Here is a 19,619-nt window from a genome sequence, read left to right on the forward strand (position 1 = left end):
TGCACCACCCCACCCCCCGCCCCCGCTCACACTGTCTCTGTGTCTCTCACAATAAATAAATAAACGTAGAAAAAATTAAAACACTTAAAAAACTCCCTGTTTCAGAGGTCAATAATTCCTTGAGTGTTTGACCAAAGTCCTTTTTTATGGAATCTATTAGATATGAAAAGATAGAATCAGTAGGATTTTACCATCTGCTGTATTCTGAAAACTGTAATGAGTGTTTCTCGGGATATAGTAGGTATTCAATAAATTCCTACTGAAAGTATTTGCTTAACTAGGAGCTTTCGTATACAAGGACCTTGGCCCATGGAATCATGCACGAAAGACATCTCTCAGGGGCCTATAATCTGGTGCCTGGAACAGACCATGGGAGCCGACTGACCCGCCTAAGTGTTGTAACAGAAACACAAGCACTGAGCTGGGAGTGAAAAGAAGACAGTAATAGTGGCCGGCTGGGGAGGAAACACGAGACTGGAGAAGCTTCACGAAGGCACCAGGTAAGAGAAGTTTATATGAAGATCACATGGCTTGGTGGCCAGTGTGTGACTGGGTGGCTCCAGCAAGACTGTAACCTCTAACTGAAGGCCAGGAGTCATGTTACTGCCTCAGATTCTGGGTAGACAGGATGCACTTTATTCTGTAGGCAAATGGCAGCCATTGATGTTCGTTGAGAAGGAGAGTGCCTTCCTTCATGCCCAGTGGTGAACGAGAAAAGCAAAAATCATGTACTTATTGCTGAGATCAAGCTGTCGGTTACCTCAGCTCCCTTTTGTTAGTCAAAGGAAGAGCTTTCAGTCCAGAAGTCAGTTCACCGGCTCTGAGTACCCTCCATGGTATTGTATTTTTCAACAAAATATTTCTGTGGAATCAATACAGCAGGAACAAGCTTACCAGGAGTGGGAGCAAATAAAGGGAGAATTCTTACTATACTAGTCTCTTCATAGACTGGTCAGCCTGTGTTAGAGGAACTGATTATTTGTTGTAAATCCTTTCAGGCTTACCTAGAAGTGCCCAGAATGGTATAGAGAATGTCTGTATACACATTGCTTGGGGACACTTTCGAACTTCACCAGCTGCCCCAACAATGGCTTGCACCCAGTTGTCTTGTAGGGTCCTACAGTATGCGATGGTTTCCTTGGCTTCCACGGCCTTGAGCTCTTTGGAGATCACAGCCTAGTTATTTTTGTAGGCCACCCCTCACTTTGGATTTGTCTGACGTTTCCTCACGGATAGAACCAGGCCACACGCTCTTGGCTGGGATGTCACAGAAGTGATGTGCTGTGTCCTCACTGCATCTTACCTGGAAGCCCAGGGGGCAAGCTCGTCCCACTGCTGCTGACTTACCCGTGCCAAACTCCTCTGCCGAAAAGTCACTTGTGCCCTCCATTGTCACCAGCCAGCATTTTCTGGAGAGGTACCCTGAGGGTGTGGAAAGCCCTTCTTTACCCACGTTTCATGCTCTGGGTTTACACCCAATGATGGTTCTCACCTGAATTATTGCTGTGTTGGGTACCAAATGGTGATTTTCTAATTACACCATTTTTATGCCACATTCATGAGTTGGCTTTTTATTAGGAGGAAGAGATTTTTTCTTGTCCTCATTTATTCATGTATTTATCCACATGGCCACTTAGATCACTATTTTATACAACGGGATATAATCCATGTATTATTATTAATTTTAACTCCTTAACGATTCTAGTTTGGGTCAGCAGTAACTCTTTCAAGCTCACTCCCATGTCCCTTTGACATACCCTTGTCATTATTTGGGCATTTTCATTCCTTCTGGCACGATAATTGATTCCAAGTTCATCTTGTTCTTTCCTTACTCTGATGTCAGCCATCTCTCTAAGGAAACGTCTTCCTTCTAGGGAAGAATCTTATTTAAAAACCAGGAACCAAGGGGCACCTGGGTGGCTCAGTTGGTTAAGCGTCCGACTTCGGCTCAGGTCATGATCTCACAGTTTGTGAGTTCAAGCCCCGCACCAGGCTCTGCACTGACAGTACAGAGCGTGCTTGGGATTCTCTCTCTCTCCCTCTTTGTCTCCTCCTCCCTCCCTCTTTCTCTCTCTCTCTCAAAATCAAATAGATAAATTAAAACAAAACAAAACAGGGGCACCGGGGTGACTCATTTGGTTAAGTGTCTGACTTCGGCTCAGGTTATGATCTCATGGTTGGTGAATTCGAGCCCCGCATCGGGCTCTGTGCTGACAGCTCAGAGCCCAGAGCCTGCTTCGGATTCTGTGTGTCTCTCTCTCTCTGCCCCTCCCCCACTCGTGCTTACTCGCTCTCTCTCTCTCTCTCTCAAAAATAATAAATAAAAAAAATATTAAACAAAACAAAACCAAACACATACCAAGAACTAGCTGGTTAGCATAATCACTGCTGGGACACAATTGTTGCCCTAGGTCCTCAAAGCTAGAGAATATTTGCATATCTGCACCTCCTGGTCCAACAGTCCAAGCCCTGGCTCCTGTCATAGTGACATAAATGACATAAGTGACCCATATGGGTCCAGTCTCCCAACCCTGCCTGCTGCTTTCCACCCACCTGATATCCTCCCAGGTGGCAGCCGCTGCCGTCGGCTGGTGTCTTCATCTACCTCCTGAAACTGTGTGGCCGACTTTTATCTGAAAATGGAAGGAGGAAGGGAAGAAGGAAGGAAGGAGACGGAACAAGGTGGGTAGGTCGCGATCCCCAGAAATTCTCATCTCTCAATACCCCACTTTCCAAGCTAATAATCAAGGCAGGTGGAAATAGCCTCCTTTGATGCAATTGCTTCCTCCCTGGAAGAATCACCTGTCGTCCGCCTGACTTCAGTTCTGAACGGAAAGGTAGCCCGTGCTGAGCAGAGCTGGCTTATTTGTGTGTCTGTGCCTGGGAGTGCCCGCGTGTGTCTTGACAAATGGAAGCAGCAGGTGTTTGGACACCACAGCATAACTCTTCATAGAACACACTTCTTTAAATCCAGATTAAATATACAATTTGAAGCCTGACCTTTCCGAGTAATTAAAGATTTCTACTTTATGGTTTTTATAGACATGGAACGGTAGAGGCGAGAAGAGCCTCTTTAATGATTAAGGTGGATAGAGTGGGGAGTGTTTTTGCTGCATGGGATTTAAAGGGCCAAACGCTGGGCGGCAGGCGGGCTTGTGGCTGTGGTGGTTTTGGCGCCCCCGGTCACAGTGTAGACAGAGCTTCAGCTCACAGGAGGGCAGCCCTTGGGGGAGCCCCGGAGCAGTCGCCCAGTTACAGAGTAGGAGGTGAACCCAGGGCACTCACGGCTAATGTATCGGGCCAGAGCACAGCATGGCCCAAGCCTGTGACGTGCGGCAGCGTGCTGGGGGGCTGGGAGGTCTGGGCTGGCCCAAGAGAATGGCAGCCAGGAACCCCCTCCCCATGGGCACGTTGCAGCCTTGAGACCTTGCCAAAGTTCACCACCTCCTTTGTCTCTTCCCTTAACACCCTGGCTGAGCATCACAGCCGTATTCTTCCCGCTTTATGGATTTGGAAATGCTTTGTGAAGCAGCCAGCGGGGGCGAGGGGACAGATGCAGAAATGATGCCTCGAGGGCCACACGGGGGCAAGCGCAGTCAACATGCTGCCAACCTGGTAGCTTTCTCCCTCGGTGCCTCGGTTTCCACATCAGTAAAATCCAGTGGTTGGACAAGGCCATCCTGAGGCCCGTGCAACTCTAACGTCCTAGGTTTTTCTGTGCCGGTGTGGATTAGACTTCAGTGGATCCTGTCCAGGGGAGGCCTTCCATAAAGAGAAGAGATGCCACTTTGCTGCAGGGTGGGAAAAACGAAAGGTTGGAAAGTTGGGCCTTGGAGACGGCCTGTCCCGGGATTGCATGGGCACCAAAAGCCCAGCTGCTTTCAGCTCGGTCCTGTCACCCCTCTCCAGACCCAGGCCGCGCTCACTGTCCTAGGAACACAGAGCTGTATCTGTGCTTCCGCCTGGAAACCCAGAGTCCTGTGGCCACCGTGCCCCTCCTTCGGCAGGAATTTTCTGTGCAGAGCCGCTCTGGCACCTTCCACGCCCACAGCTGTCCCGACTGCCGTCACCCAGGAAGGCAACGCTGCATCCTGATGCAGAGGAACAGTGTTTGGGCAGGTCCATCACTCTTGCCCTATTGGGGTGATTCTCTCCCCCTTCCTTTTTAGTGCTCAAATGTTTCTCTACCTTCTCCACACCAGACAACTTTTTCTCAGGCCCAGAAATCAATGGGTGGCCCAGTTGTGCCATTTGGAGTCGATGTGTTACCTTTGCTGTGTCTTTTATATCTGCCTATTGAGTGCAAGGTGGATTTGTTATTGATGGAGCTAATCTCATTGCCTTGTAGATTTATAAGTCATCCTCACACCGCAGAAGTGGTACTTTAGGGACTAAGGCCCTCCTGGCCTCTGCAGGGGCACGGGGAGTTTGTGTCTCACCTCTGTGTGGAGTCCAAGGCCAGTGTAGGCTCGTAGGGGGCAAGATCCAGCATGATCTACCACAACGCCAAGGCCTCTGGAGCTGGAGCCACGTGTTTCTAGAGCTCTGCTGGGCTTTTCCTCTTCTTCCTGGGTGAAGGAAATTCCCTGAGAGGGAACGTCATGTCGGGCACCAGAGCTAGTGGGAGGAAGAGGGCATTTGAAAGCCCGTATCTGTGATGCCAAGCCCTGTGATGGCTGGCGTCAGTAACAACAAGGGTCACGTTGGAAAGGAAGCCCTGCAGGTTCTGGAAGCAGCAACCTCCACCTTCATTAGCACATCGCAAAAGTGCACGGAAGCCCAATAAAGTTGGGAGTTCAGGCGGTGATGGTCACTTTGCATCGCACGATGATCCTGGTCGAACACGCAGCTCATCAACTCACCCTTAACAAGCTACTGTTTTTAATAGGACCGTCGCTTCTTTGATCTGGAGATGAAGTGCATTTTACGTTGACATTCTCCTCAAATCCCTTTTCCAGAACAATCCTTTAGGAAAATCAGATTTACTCCCCAACAGAGAAACGCAGACTGCAAATAAGACAAATACGAGATAGATAATTGAGGACACAGTCCATCTGCATACACACCGGAAGAAAAACTACCGAATCGCATGCCGGATTGTCACGGTTTCCTTCTCACATTGAAATCAAGTCTTCTCAAGGCTCAGGCCCCAGCACAAACAGGCCTGTCGAGGGTCCACCGTGTCTTAAACTTCATTCAACCATCTTAGGAACTTTTCCCGGTGGAGAAGGACTGCCCCCGTGCCTCTCGCGCCTGAATACGTTGATCCCTTTGCTGTCAATGACCCTATTTGGTAGCACATTATTTTAAACATCCGTTACTATTAACATTAACTAATGGTTAATTACAACAGAATTCCTATCAAAGTGCATAAGAGAGTCATATGAATGCCAAATGAGTACATTAATGATTGGTGTTATCACAATGAATACGAAATGATTTCATAATGACTGGGGAGGTAATATATAATAAAAAAGGATTGCTCCCACTTTTATACACTTATCACAGATTTAAAACCCATTCTTGGCCTCCATTCAGAAACCGTGAGGTACCTGAGAGCTTTTCCCTGAAGATTTCTAGGAACCTGTACATCTTCAATCAAAATCTAAACACTGTTACTTACCCAGGTGTTAAACTTTGAGGCTAAATGTCATTGTGTTTCTCCTTACAAAGAGCTTCAGGGACGTTACTTCATGGTTGTAAGTAAATGCATTTCATTCATTCATGTATTCATCCAATTAGTCAGTAAACATTTCTCGAACACATATGATGCTCTTGGCACTGTGCTGGATACAAGGGCTGTAAGGAGAAGAAGGGAGAATTCTTATCATTGACAAACCCAGATGGGAGAAGATGTGCAAAAATACAATTACAATAATGTGTTTCCTGTGTAGTAATAGAGCGTGCAGAGTGCTGAGAAGGCAGAAGGAGCCACCACACACATTGCTGGGGCTTTGGCAGGAGAGTGTCACAGATAAGGAGACGTTTGAACTGGGCTTCCGACTGGGACATGAGCAAGTTGATAAAGGGTGGGTAGAAAGGTCATTTCTAGTGGAAATCAGAGCAGAAGCGGAGAGACACGAACTTGTGCATCATGCTTGGGGGACGGAAAGCAGACAACACGAGATAGGATGGTTGGAAGCAAAGCCACACGTACAGAGGGGAGACTAAAATATTTGTCACAGTCTTCTAACAAGTTCAGGAAACTTTGCATCTCAGATTTTGTGTCAGCACATCGGTTTACAAATCCAAGAAACTCAACAGACCTCAGGCAAGGTAATCAAAGAAAACTGCTCCTAGTCCTATCAAGTCATGTCCAGGAAGGAGCGCCTGGGTGGCTCAATCGGTTAAGCATCTGACTTCGGCTCAGGTCATGATCTCGAGGTCCCTGAGTTCGACCTCCGTGTTGGGCTCTGTGCTGACAGCTCAGAGCCTGGAGCCTGCTTCGGATTCTGTGTCTCCCTCTCTCTCTGACCCTCCCCTGTTCATGCTCTGTCTCTCTCTGTCTCAAAAATAATAAATAAACGTTAAAAAAAATTCAAGTCATGTCCAAACTTCTCAAACCAAAAGACAGAGGGGAAGAGTTGAAGCAGCTGGAGAAAACAGGGCATGACATACTGGAGAACAATGATCCAGAAGGCAGCTGATGCTGCAGAAAAGGCAACAAGGCCAGGAGGCGACAGGGTAACTTATTTAATGAGTCCTAGAAGGAAATACTGTTAGCCAGCATTCTATAGCGAGCTAAACTATCCCTCAAAGTGAAGAAGAGAAAAAGTCATTTCAGATAATGGAAAGTGGAGACTTCGTTACCTGCAGATCTGCTCGACAAAGAAAGTGGCTCCTTGGGCTGAAGGACACGACATCTGACAAAAACTGGATATTCAGGAAAGAAGGAAGAGTGCCAGACATAATGGTAAATGTGGGTAAAAACAGACATGCAGTATATATGTGTGTATACATACATGTATGTACACGGACAAACAGGTATGCATGCATACATGCTCTGTGTTATTTCTTTTCTTAATTCTTAATTTTCTTAATTAGCTTAGTGAATTTCTTAATCTATCTGAAGATAAATAATGTTTAAAGCAAGTTATCACATCATGTTGTGGGACTGAGAACACATATAGATGGATATTTGCAGCAAACAACAGCACAAGGGATGGGTAGAACGCTAAATGTAATCCTGTTGCTAGGAACATAGGATTTTTGTGCATTTCTGAGCAATATTCCCTCTGGTTAGACTGTGGCATGTTCAAGGTGCATGGCAATCCTTAGAACCCCTCCGAAAAATTCTGCAAGCAGTATGGCTGAAATGCCTATAGCAAAATTAAGACGCAATACTAAAAATATTGGATCCATGCAAACACAAGAAGGAAAAGAAGAACAGAGGGACCAAAAGAGACAGATGGTAGAAAATTAAAACAACAACAACAACAACAACAAAAAAACAGTGGACCTAAGCCCAGTCATATGAGTGGGGTGGTGGCAGCTTCCCGCCATTGCAACCTCTGAACCACTTTACCTCCCAGCTCTTAGCTCACCTTTGTAACCAATTCCCGGCCTTAAATATCCTGTGTTAAATATTTAGATCCTCGCTGATATTTAGATCCTGTTTTGATCCTCGCTGATAGATCTCCTCAGCAAAGGGTTTGCTTGACTGAATGATGTGCTGATTATAACATGGAATGTCGTGTAGCAAGTAAACCCCAATGTAGCGAAACATAAAATGAGCCGGGAAGCATCATGGCTGTACCTAACAAAACAGTAGGTGCTTGGACAGTAATTTCTACCGTCCATGCACATAGTAATGGTAGTTAATTCTGTATGTGAAGATTACAAGGGATATTTGTTCTTATCCTTGCATTTTCTTTGTGTTGAGCCTTTTTACATTTGTAGTTGCAAGAATGAAGAAAAGGGAAGAACCCGGTGAAGACTTTGCTCCAAGGCAGTGGTCGTGGGCACGAAGCAGGCTTCCGAGGCAGGGCTGAGGGGTCTTGTGAGCTTGTGGACATAAAGAAGGGACCGTGTGGTGTCAAGGGAGGTTTCTGCCTGGGAAACAGGATGATGGCTTCAGCAGAGGCGAGGGGCCAGGTGCCTGGAAAGCAGTAGGAAGGGTGGTTGGTTCATGCCAGCTCCACACTCAGTGTAGTTCTAGAAGGCAATGACACAAGGTTCTGGCATTTGGGAGTGAGGTCAGAACCAGAGATACAAAAGCTGAAGTTATTAGCATCCAGAAATAGTTAATTAAAGCCAAAGGAGTGGAAGTACTGTCTAGCAAAAGAATGTAGACCCATGGGGCTGCCTGGGTGGCTTAGTCGGTTAAGTGTCTGACTCTTGATTTTGGCTCAGGCCACGATCTCATGGTTTGTGGGTTCGAGCTCTGCATCTGGCTCTTTGATGACGTCATGGAGCCTGCTCGGGATTCTTTCTCTCCCTCCCCCACTCTCAGTCTCAAAATAAGTCAATACACTTAAAAAAAAAAAAAAAAGATTATAGACTCAGAACAAAAGACCAGAAAAGCACCCTTTTGTATCATGGTAAAATGCCAAGACTTGAGGAGCGGGTGAAGAAGGAGAATCCAGTGCAAGAGATGAAAACAGAAGATTCAGAATGACAGCAGGAAAGGTAGGATGTTCCAGACTATCCTCTAACGCTCATGGTCGACAACTTTCAAGAGCTCTCCTATCAGCTCTTAGGCTTTCTGTGCACTAGGATTTGGGAAGACTGGAACAGTGTGTCTGTGTTTATCTTTGAGTGTAGGATCACCAGAGAATTTTGGGCTCCTCGTGAGCTTGACTATTGTACAAATATTCCACCATTTACCTGTCTGCCTTGGCAAATAGTAAATGCGATTTTTGCAAGTGACCTTTGTTTGGGGGAAGAAGATACAGCTCGAAGAAGTGCTTCGCTCCCGGGAAGTGTCTGTAAGGTGGGTTCCTGGGAGCATAAAGCCATCAAAGCCAAGGACAACCCCCACGGAGGACGGCGAGAGAGACCTCCGTGAGGGTGGCAGGCCGGGTGGGCCCAGGGACCAAGTCTGGAGGGCGGTGGAAGGCTGAGGAGGACATATGTCAGGAGACCACAGGAGCCTGATAGGGCATCTGAGGGAGTACGTTCAGGAGTTGCTGGCCCACTGTTACTGAACCCTCTATGTGTGACGGGTGGTGGGGGGGCTTCTGAATCACGGTGTTGCGCTCCAGAAATGTGACACTTGCTCATGGCCACGGGGCAGGGTTGAGCTTGTCGGCGCAGGAACGGGGTATTGCGTCGGACTCTGAGGGACCGTGAGCGTTCCGAGATGGCTCCTGTGGCTTCCTTCCGAAGCTCCTTGTCTCCAAGCAATGGGTGGGCCAAACAAAGCATTCCAGAAGCCGGCCTGCTTCAAGGACAGTTAGGTTGAGGGACTGTCTGTTTCCCTGCCAAGATTTGCTATCCTGATTACGCTTAAAGGAACCGGAAGCTTTAAATACTCATCAGAATTTGGATGTGATCAGGAAGGAATTAACTATACAGACATATATAATGCTGCTCCAGATAATAATGGCTTACCCCAGAGCTCTCCTGGGGACCCAGAGACGGTGGAGACAACCCAGCGTGAGATGGAAAGAAGCTTCTCGTATGTCAAGGTGGAGGACGGCTTGGGCATTTTGGTGTTCCTTCTACCTGGGTCGATGAACCAGGACGGCGGCCATCGTGGAGTTGAACGTACTCCAAAGGAGGAAGAGGCTTGGAGGGATTGTAAGCGCCAGGAAAGGTCTGCAGGGGCTGTTCTGCAGCCACCAGAGGAGATGAAGGGAATGGGTCTTGGAGCGGCCCCTCCTATCCTGTAGACCGACCTCCGAGTGGAGGACACGAGAGCTGCCAAGGGGAGGTGAGTTCCGGGCCCCGGTGGGTGAGGGGAGGCCAGCGGGAGGCACCTTCCATTCTGGGCCCTTCACGTTGAGGACATCAGTCCTCATTCTTAAAGCCCCAGTAGAAGGGGGAGTAGAGGTAAGAGAACCTGAAACGTGGCCCTTACCACCGCGTGCCCTGTGACCACACAGCAACTGAACCTTTCAGCTGCCACTGCGGTAGTTAATAAAGAACCTCTTTTATAGGACGGAGCCAACAGACTGCTTTTAATGGCTGAGACTTTCTTTTTTTTTTTTTTTTTGAAAAACATTCCTGCAGCATTCCCTGGAGCAAAGCTCGGGACAATATTAAATCCAATGAATCACCCAGCCTTCAGGAGGGCAGGGCTGCAGCCTCGCGGCCGCCTCGAGTGATGGCTCAGCCGGGCGTCCCTGGTGGCCACGGCTACGCGGCCAGGCGCCTGGCTCCCGTTCCACGGAGATGCTGGTTAGCGGGGGTGGCCGCCTGTGCCAAACCGCCTTCCCTCTTTATCTCATTTTTTGGGGGTTGTGTAATTCTCCTTGGCAGTTCAGGACACCACCGTCAGTTTTGTACGCGGAAGCGTTTGGACGGGCCATTGCCAAGCTGTGGTCACAATCGACGCCTGATTTCTTGATCGGAAAATTACCCTCCAGGACCGTACTGTCCTTCTGCGTCAGGCTCGACCGACATGGAAGGGGTTGAACAGCCAGGGCAGGGTACGGGGGCCTGTGGGGGTCTGCCTCGGCCGTGCTGTGCCGGCCTGGACCCGGCCAGATCCCGCCCTTCATCTCCGGGGGAGATCTGCCCTGCTCCTCACCACCTGCTGGTCTGCCCAGAAGAGGGCCTTGAGCCTGGGGCCGGCCGAGGGGTCTGGCGCTCGGATGCTCTCTGGAGGACTTTGACCCCATTCACCTCTTCTGGGCTGGTGCTTTGCTCGTAGGACTTAACGTGATGGTCCTGCTAGGATTTAGGCAGTGCGTCCACTCTACTGAGAAGGACCCAGGTAGAAGGAACAGCAGATTTGAGGTGTTGCTGTTCCACGGGGGATCCACAGGCTGGCGGCCAGGAGCACAGACTCTGGCCCCACCCACACCCAAGAATCAGAACGTCCACTTATGTAGGTGATTCCTCTGCACGTTCAAGTTGGAGAAGCGCTGCCTTCGGTGACTTGTCCAGGGTCGGTGGGGCGCTGAGCATCCCTGTACCGGATTCATGGTGTGCACCTGCATTCGGGGGCTTTCTTGCTCGCCCAGATGCACGGACTTTCTACAGAGACCCCACAACCCACGCTTGTTGTCCATGCGCTTTTCCAGCTGTGACTCGTCTGTATGCAAGCCTTCTTCTGGTGATGAGTCATCATTTATAAACCCCTTCACGAAGAGTCATCGAAGTCTAATGGTGCCACATGTGGAGCCCAGGGGGCTGACTCACCGGTGATGCAGAGAGGTGAGTCCCAGTCGTTCCGATGTGAGAGCTCGTGAGCTGGCTTCACAGAGCTTTGTGTTGACACAGCTGAGTCCCTCCACGCCCAGCTCCTGTGGACCAATGCAGGTGACAAAGAGGTTCAGCCTCGCCACGTCCTCTGGGCGTGAGCAGAACGTGCATGGGAGGGGTGAGAACTTAGACCTGAAATTGCCCGCATTGTCCTCATCGCTACTTCTGGACGCCTTCCCGACGATGGGGGCCGGTGGCCGAGGATCTTATCTCCTACTCGCCAACAAAGGAGCCTGCCACGTTGTGGTTTGGTGTCCTTGTCACCTCTGTGTAAGGAGAAGGATGCTGCAGGGACAAACGAGCTGAAAGATGGCTCCGGAGAATTTAATTCAAAGCAACGGTGCCGCGTGCCTTCCCCTAAGCTGGTGGCCCACCTCGCGTTTGTCGGCAATGGTCTCCCGTTTGCATCGGAACGTGGTTCCAGGGAAGGAAAGAGAAAACAAATTTCTTCATCAGGCACAAGAACTCTGTGTGTGTGTGTATGTGTGTGTGTTCAATTAGCATTATCTTTATAATCTTTGTCTCTGAAACTCACACATGTGGGCGGTGGGATAGGCACCCTCCCGGTCCCTGTGCCTCGTCCCCGAGCCCTGCAGGCTGCTCACGTGGGCTCAGGTGCACCTGCTCTGGTGTCCTCAGCACCGCCACAGCCCAGCCGGACAAAGTGCCGTGGCGGCCGGAGGGCTGGCGGTGGACTCGGTGCCGAATGAACTTTGAGTGTCCTTGCCTCTGTCAGGAGGTGTCACAACCTTCGACGTAGCTCGCGTGGGTGTTAATTATTTCCTTTTCATTTCCAGCTGGCGCAGAGCGTTAGCACCTTAAGTGGCTTCATTTGATCCCTGCTCTCGGGAACAAGGTAATTAAGTCCGCTGCGACTTAAGGAAAGGCCCTGCCTCGACTTGTCGCCCGTCTTCAGACAGCGTTCCATCCTAAATCATTTGATAATGTAAGAGGCTCGGTGCAGTTCTCTACTTGACTGAGGCTGAGTTCATTAGGTCACAAATCAGTAATTGATTCTCCGTGTGTCTCTGCTGGTTTTATTACAGTAATGAGGACTACCTTTTTTTCTCATCTCCTCTAATATGTTTCCCAAACCATCAGCTTCTCAGTTTGGTGTCAGGATGACTTTGACAGGTTGTTAGCAACTATGTGAAGTACGGAACATCACAGAAATGTCTCAAACTGTGTTGCTGTGTACTCCACGGAGCCTTAGGTGGTCCCGAAATAAGGGAAAGCACTTGCGAGGAAAAAAGTTACAGCAGCGATTGAAAATATGACTACGGGCTTGACGTCCTAATGAAGTTCTTTGCACCGTTGGATCCGTTTCACTCACAGGGCAGGGCTGGGTGGCCTCTGCAGCTCTCCAGAACGTTCCCGAGCAGAAAAGCGGCAAAGCGAGGGTGAAGAGCAAAGCAGACACTCTTACTGCGGAAGTCGCAGACCCTCCTCTCTCTCCTCGGGGCTCTTTTTAAAAAGTGAGAGACGATTTGCGAATCTCTGTACAATCTGCTCTCCCCCTGCAGTGCTGTGTATCGTAGAAAACGAAAATCCGTCGTAGGATGCTCAATGGGAGAGAAACGTAGTGTTATTTATTGTAATTCTACTCCAGGCTGAGGAGACTTCAAACTTAGAGAGTTACACAGACAAAAGGGAGAAAAATGCATTCCCCCCCCCTTTTTTTTATGATTTAATCGAAACACTGGAAGAAAATTTATTTATTAATTTTTTTTTTTTAAATTGGGAGACACAGAGAGAGTGAGCAGGGGAGGGGCAGGGAGAGAGAATCCCAAGCAGGCTCCACACTCAGCCCAGAGTCCGACGCGGGGCTCAATCTCATGACCGATCATGACCTGAGCCGAAACCAACAACGGTCAGCTCATCAGACTGAGCCACCAAGGTGCCCCATGGTAGAAGAAAATTTAATGTTTATATTTATCCAATGAACATGTTCTTGAACTTTCTAGACTTTTCTGTCTGTTTGTTTATTCACGTATTTATTTAGAGGTTGAGGATTTGGCTTGTGAGAGTTAGCACTTTTGATGCTATCGGGAATTTCAAGTGCAGGGTACCGAGGAGTCTTGGTATCATTCTCTGGCGAGGCCAGACCCTAAAACCACAGGCCGCAAAAACAGTGATGCCAGATGGCCTGGTTTCTTGCAGCCCATACCTGTCCTGTACGGGGGACGCAGGTCAAAGTCGAGTGTATGTGAAATTAACGATGCTTCTGCTTCTGCTTCACAAAGATTCAGCAGCAAAACAATAGACCGTCCATGTTCCCCTTAAAGTCAGAACTCACACGACCGCTGGGTAAGGAACAAACAGCCTGGAGGTGTGGCTGTTCGGCCTCAAGACTGACTTTTGTTACACAGCTAAGTGTCTTGCTGACTGGGTCACGAGTGGTGACCCTGGGGAGCTGACCCTGTGAAATGGGTCCAAACTGCAGATTCAGGTGCACTAAAGACAAAGCACTTCTCCCGCTCCACGCTTGACATAGAGGGACTGAGGGCCTGGTGACCGGCTTAGTCTCTCCGACGTGGTGGGTGACATTGCGAGCTGGCTCCCGCGTGTTGGGGAGCCACATCCAGAGCTGTCCATTTCTCCCATGTTTGCAGCCTGAGATTATGAAAAGCTTTTATCAACACTAAAAATAATATTTAGCAAGCCTCATCGATCCTTCTTTAAATAAAGCACCTGTTTTAGGTGAGGTTAGCAATTTTATTCATAGGATTAATTTCATGCCACAAACTGCTGTGCAATGTCTGACAAAAGATCTTTTTATAAATTCAACATTGGAAAATAAGTCATAATCCCATCTGCCCCCTTCATTTCTCTCCACTCTGTAGAAGAAACCCAACGATACAAGGTCTCCTGCAGACCGAGACAGGTGGAACCAGTATTAATAAATCACCACAAATATATAGATGAAGGTGACGGTGGCTATAAGAAATCGAATCATTACACGCGTCCTGCTGCTCGGGGCCGACTGACTGGTTTTTGGCACAGAACTTGGACACCAGAGCATCCAAGCGAGTTTTCAAACAGCCCCGGTCCCAAGGCTTCCTGGGGTTCCAGGTTCAACACCCTTCCGTCTCTCTGGCCTCTAACAGATGAAGCCCCAATCTCCCAAGAGAGGGCAGGCGCATCTGAAAACAAACAGCGTTTAGAAGGATTCTCGGTGTCCTTATTCTGAGTCTCTGTAATAGTTGAGTGCAGGCAACTCTGCTATAAAAGGAAGGAAGGAAGGGAACACACTGGCAAATTAAAAGTAAGCCCTTAAGTAAAATAGCAAATTGCTATGTAAAACCTAAGTCGAGTAAGATCTCTATTTGCCAGCCTGTAACTGGGTTTTGAAGGAAAGGGAATCCCCACAGCACGTACTAAGAATATTTTGCTGCCTGCTGCTTTTTCTGGCAAGATCTTTCTGGTTTGTGCAAAGACTGCTGGACTCTGCTGGGAATTGGGCGGCAACTTTAGTGTGGTGGCCGTCGTCTGAGAAGGTAGCAGGGTTTGGAAGCATCAGTGGGCCCTCGGACACAGAGTTGCACGTGTTGCTCTAACATCAAACAGCAACAAATCGTCCCGGCCCCCCCCCCCGGGCCACAAAGCTGGTCCCCTAGCCACAGTGGCACATTGCTGCACACGGGGCCCAAGGGTCTCAGGAACACTAATCATAGACTTACGGGAGCCTCGACGTGGAAATGCTTCACCCAACCCACTTGGCAGATTCCTAGTGATATCTGTTTGCTGATCAGAAATCAGTTTTGATTTGTCCCTTTTTCCTCCAGGCTCTGGGCTGTTCTTTCTGTTAGAATGTCACCCGGCCCGTACTTTTATTCAAATCCCAGCTAGTTTTCAGATCCAGTATGGTCTAACTGTCTTAGCCGGCTGGGGCCTGCTCTAACAAAACAGCACGGACTGGGGTACTGACACAGCCGACAGTTATTTTTCACGGTTCTGGAGGCCGGAAGCTCAACATCGAAGTGTTGGCAGATTCGGCTCCTGGTGAGACCCGATTCTTGGTTCTTGGCTTGCAGACGGCCACCTTCTTGCCGTGTCCTCACATGCCACAGGGAGGGAGGGGGAGGGGGAGAGACAGAGGAGAGAGGAAGAGAGAGCTCTGCTCTTTACCCCTTATAAGAGGGGCACCGGCCCCCTCATAGGCCACCTTCAAGATTCCATCTAAAGCCGATCACCTCCCAAAGGCCCCGTCTTCAGATACCATCACACTGGGGGCTAGAGTTGCAACATATGAATTTGGGAGAACACGTATTCAGTCTATGTCACTCACCATGTCCATAAACCTTTGGGTTCAGATGCAGCCTGTCTGTTCTCCCCATCCTGGGCTTCCTCTTGTCCGGACTCTGGGACACACTAGGACTGGGAGCTCGTGACGTCTGGGTCCCAGACCTTCGCAGCTGGTGCTGCTTGGCCACTCTACCCAAGGAAGTGTCCCTTGGAGACCCTAGGTTCAGGAAGCATGAGATGGAATCCAATCACCTTCCCTCCAAAAGGCCCCCTCTATTCCCACCTTCACCTCTGAAACCCCAGCCAGTGCCAGGCACCTGTTTGTCCCCACTTCTGTCTCTGCACCAAGCCCGACCCACCCCCCCCCCAGGCCCTCACACGGCAAATTCTGAATAACATTCACTCTGCTTTTATCTATGCTTGTGGTCTGCCCTGAAACCACCCTACTTGCATCGATGGTGCCTGACCTGTGTGTTAGAGAAGACACTTGGCTATCAGCTTGCTTCTGACCCTGCCCTTCCAATGACCCTCCAAGCTGCTCCTGAAACGTCTTTCTAGAGCCAGAATCCAGAGCGGGGATCCATGATAACTCAGGTATTTAGCACCCTTCAATATCTCCCAGTGCTCTCAGGATGGGGCCAGACACACATGGCCACGTATGGTGAGGCGCGATGTGTTTACATTCATCTCTCAGCGTCTCTTGCCTCCTTCCCCTACCACCCCACCCCTGCTTTGCAATCGACATTCCAGACTGAACAGAGCACGTTCCACAGTTTCTGGGATATACCAGGCTCCCTCTGGCTTCAGGATCTTTAGATAAGGTCTTTTCTTGATTTTGGATTCCTCCTTTCCCTTCGTCCCATCCTCAAACACATCCTGCCTCCTGCAATACATTACCCTGCTTTCCTAGAACAAGGATGAGTGAACAGTAGACACTCCAAATACATTTAATGAATTAATGAAATAAACTCAACACCTAGACCTCCAAACAAGCGCTGTGTTCTTCATACTATTTCCTTTAGGAAACAAACACAAAATGTTAATTTTTCAAAGAGCCAAATTCCTGGCTTAAACCTGCTTAGGATGATAACTTTTAAGAAACTCTCTGTCTCTGTCTCTGTCTCTCTCCGTCTCACACACACACACTCAATGAGATTTTCTGGCATGACCATCTGCGTTCACTCCCTGATGGGTTCAATTATAGAAATAAAATTACAGCAATAAAATTTGTTACCAAAGAATGAAAATATTTGAGCACTAAGGAAAGATACACACGGTGCCTGGGTCTCAAAAAAGTCTTTTCTTTTATATTAAGAGTTATCTTTCTGTTTATTGAATAAAACTTCATTGACTGGGCTCTTGCCACGTGCAGAGTGCTGTGCGGGGGCCTGAGGCTACGAGAAAGAATGAAACAGAACACCTGCCCTGGGGGCCTTGGCTGACAACATGCTCTGATGTGCCTGCTTCTGCCCTGGTGCTACTTCTCCATCAGAAGAGGGAGGGAGAAGAAGGGGGGCTCTGGGGGTGCGGGTCAAGAGAAGAGAGCTCAGGTAGCCACTGAGGCCGGGGGGTGTTCTGGGGAATGGAAACAGGTGATGAGAACTTGTCGGGTCACCTTCCAGGAGGTGGGATGGAGACCCTCTCCCGCTCACCAGCCTCGTGGGCAAACCCCTCACTGCTGAGATGGGCAAGGGCTCCTTGCTGACATCTGGGTTCCGTTTTTGAAGGCGGCGAGAATAGGAAGATGAGGAGACCGTGGCGTGTGATGTATGCCAAGGTGGCGACCGGATATTTTAAAATCCGAACAGAACTTCCACACGTAATGGTCAATGGAATGGGGTCGCTACGTTTACTCTCCCATTCTCCTACCGACGGAAACGTGGTCGTATCCAGGTGGAATGGGAATACGGCATTCTGTTTAATGAATCTATCGTAATTTATCAAGCCATTCTCTTCCTGGTAGATATTTCGGCTGTGGGCAATGTTTCCTATTACAAACTATACTCAACCAGCGTCCCTGTGCATGTGTCTTTATGTTTTTATTTTTTGACAGAACTGTAAAAGTGAGCTTCTCTGGCCAAAGGGCATGCAAATGTCATATTTTATTGATAATGCCAAGTTGATCCCCCAAAGTTTGTACCAGTTGGCTGTTCCTGCCAGAAGTTACGATGATGCCTATTTGGTCGTATCCTCAGTAGTAATAAATAGGTAATTGCGAAATCTGATTTGGGAAAAGGGTGTCTAATTGGGATTTGCTTCCATATTCCTTAATCAGAAGTGTGGTGGGACACCGTTTCGTAGACATTTACCATTCGTAGCACTTCTTGCCGATGCGTATTCTTTGTCCCTTTGAGGGAACCGTTTGTCATTTTCTTTTGATCTGCTGAAGTTTATTTGAATATGAGATTTTAATACTTAGATGTAAATGTTTCCCCTCACAGTCTGTCACTTGTCTTTTAATTTTGTTTAGTCTGGATTTCACTGGGAAAAGTTTATAGTATTTTGTAGCCAAATAGGTCATTTTGGTCATTGTCTCAGTTTGTTCACTCTTATGGCAAGGTTGCGCAGATATTCTCCCGCATTTTCTTTCAATGCTCCTTTGGTTCCTATTTTTTATATTGGGTCTTTGATTTAACAAGAATATGTTTTTGTTTGTGGTAGAAAGTAGCAATTGTTCCCTGCTCCCTCCCCATGGGTAGTCAATCGTTCTCATTCTAAGTATTTTTTTTTACATTTTTTTCAATGTTTATTTCTGAAAGAGAGAGAGAGAGAGAGAGAGAGCATGAGCAGTGGAGGGGCAGAGAGAGAGGGAGACACAGAATCCGAAGCAGGCTCCAGGCTCAGAGCTGTCAGCACAGAGCCCGACGCGAGGCTCGAACTCACGAACCGCGGGATAACCATCTGAGCCAAAGTCAGATGCTCAACCAAGTGAGCCACCCAGGTGCCCCGCATTTTAAGTATTTTTTTCAAGAAATTCTTTCTGCACTAATTTGGAATGCCCCCTTTATCCTAGATTGCCGACGTAAATATACTTGAACTGGCTTCTGAGCTTTTTGTTCTACTCGCAGATTTGTCTGGTTCTGGACCTGTGTCTTTGTAGCATCCTTATTGGAGGTTGGGAGGCATGTCGGGCCTTCTCTTACCCAGAAGGGAGAGCTCACTGCAGTGCTTTTGTCAGGAGAGAATGCAGATTCCCACACGCTCTGGAGGAAATGATTGTACTAATTAAGTGAAACTCCAGGTTAGGAAATCACTTCTAATGGGACAGAAAGGTCTCCCAGAATTTAAGTTCTCCTGGGTGCTCCTCATTTGCATTTCCATACACAAAGCATCCTCTTCGGAGAGGGGGAAGAAGCCAGGCTTGGAATGGCTTCATTTACTCTTCTGGCTTCTGCTCCCAGAGAAGGGAGCCTGCTCCTGTTAAATCTTCAGATCTTGCAGGGCAGTGGGAAACTTCACATTCGCGCAGCGGGAGAGCAGAAACTGTGGAGTGTGGGTGTAAATCTCAGGCAGCTGATTGTTGGAACCCACAAGCTCTATCTTGTAAATAATTCACTCCGGTGCAGGAAATCTGCATATGTGGATGAAATGTCATTTATAACTCATAGGATATCGGCTTGGCTGGGAACGACTTTCCAATCCCTTCAACTCATTAAGCCCTGCTAAGGAAGAGGGAACACAGATGATATAGAATAAACTCCCCACAGTAAGCCTGTGACTGGTGCAGACGAGTTAGCAATGCCCAACCTGAAAATAAAACCCGAGGACATGCCTGCTACTCACTCAGCCCGCCGTAAACCCAGCGCCCCTGTTACCTTGGCTCTCCCCGCTTGCCCACGGAGAAGCCTTCTCTAAAATCTCCAGGCCCAGGCCTGGCCTTCTCTAAAATCTCTGCGAGGACCCGGAGAAGGTGTGGCTGAGGTGTGTTCTTGGGAAGGGGCGCGTGCTCACTGGCTGCAAAGAGAATATATAATGTTCCAATTAAGAACTCGGCTCCATGAAAT

General features: G+C 48.6%; 1 long non-coding RNA gene across 1 annotated transcript; it reads right to left on the bottom strand.

Annotated features, from left to right (window-relative positions):
* Window positions 1-613: 613 nt before the first annotated feature.
* Window positions 614-19,553, bottom strand: LOC122232590. Its single transcript, XR_006209936.1, has 8 exons — window positions 19,431-19,553; window positions 6,811-6,873; window positions 5,624-5,799; window positions 4,440-5,286; window positions 3,613-3,791; window positions 2,554-2,633; window positions 1,348-1,422; window positions 614-862 (listed from the first exon to the last, which is right to left on the bottom strand). It is a non-coding gene; the product is annotated as an uncharacterized LOC122232590 (long non-coding RNA).
* Between the last annotated feature and the right edge of the window lie 66 nt (window positions 19,554-19,619).

This window comes from Panthera tigris, chromosome D3, assembly GCF_018350195.1.
Source record: "Panthera tigris isolate Pti1 chromosome D3, P.tigris_Pti1_mat1.1, whole genome shotgun sequence".
NCBI lineage: Eukaryota > Metazoa > Chordata > Mammalia > Carnivora > Felidae > Panthera > Panthera tigris.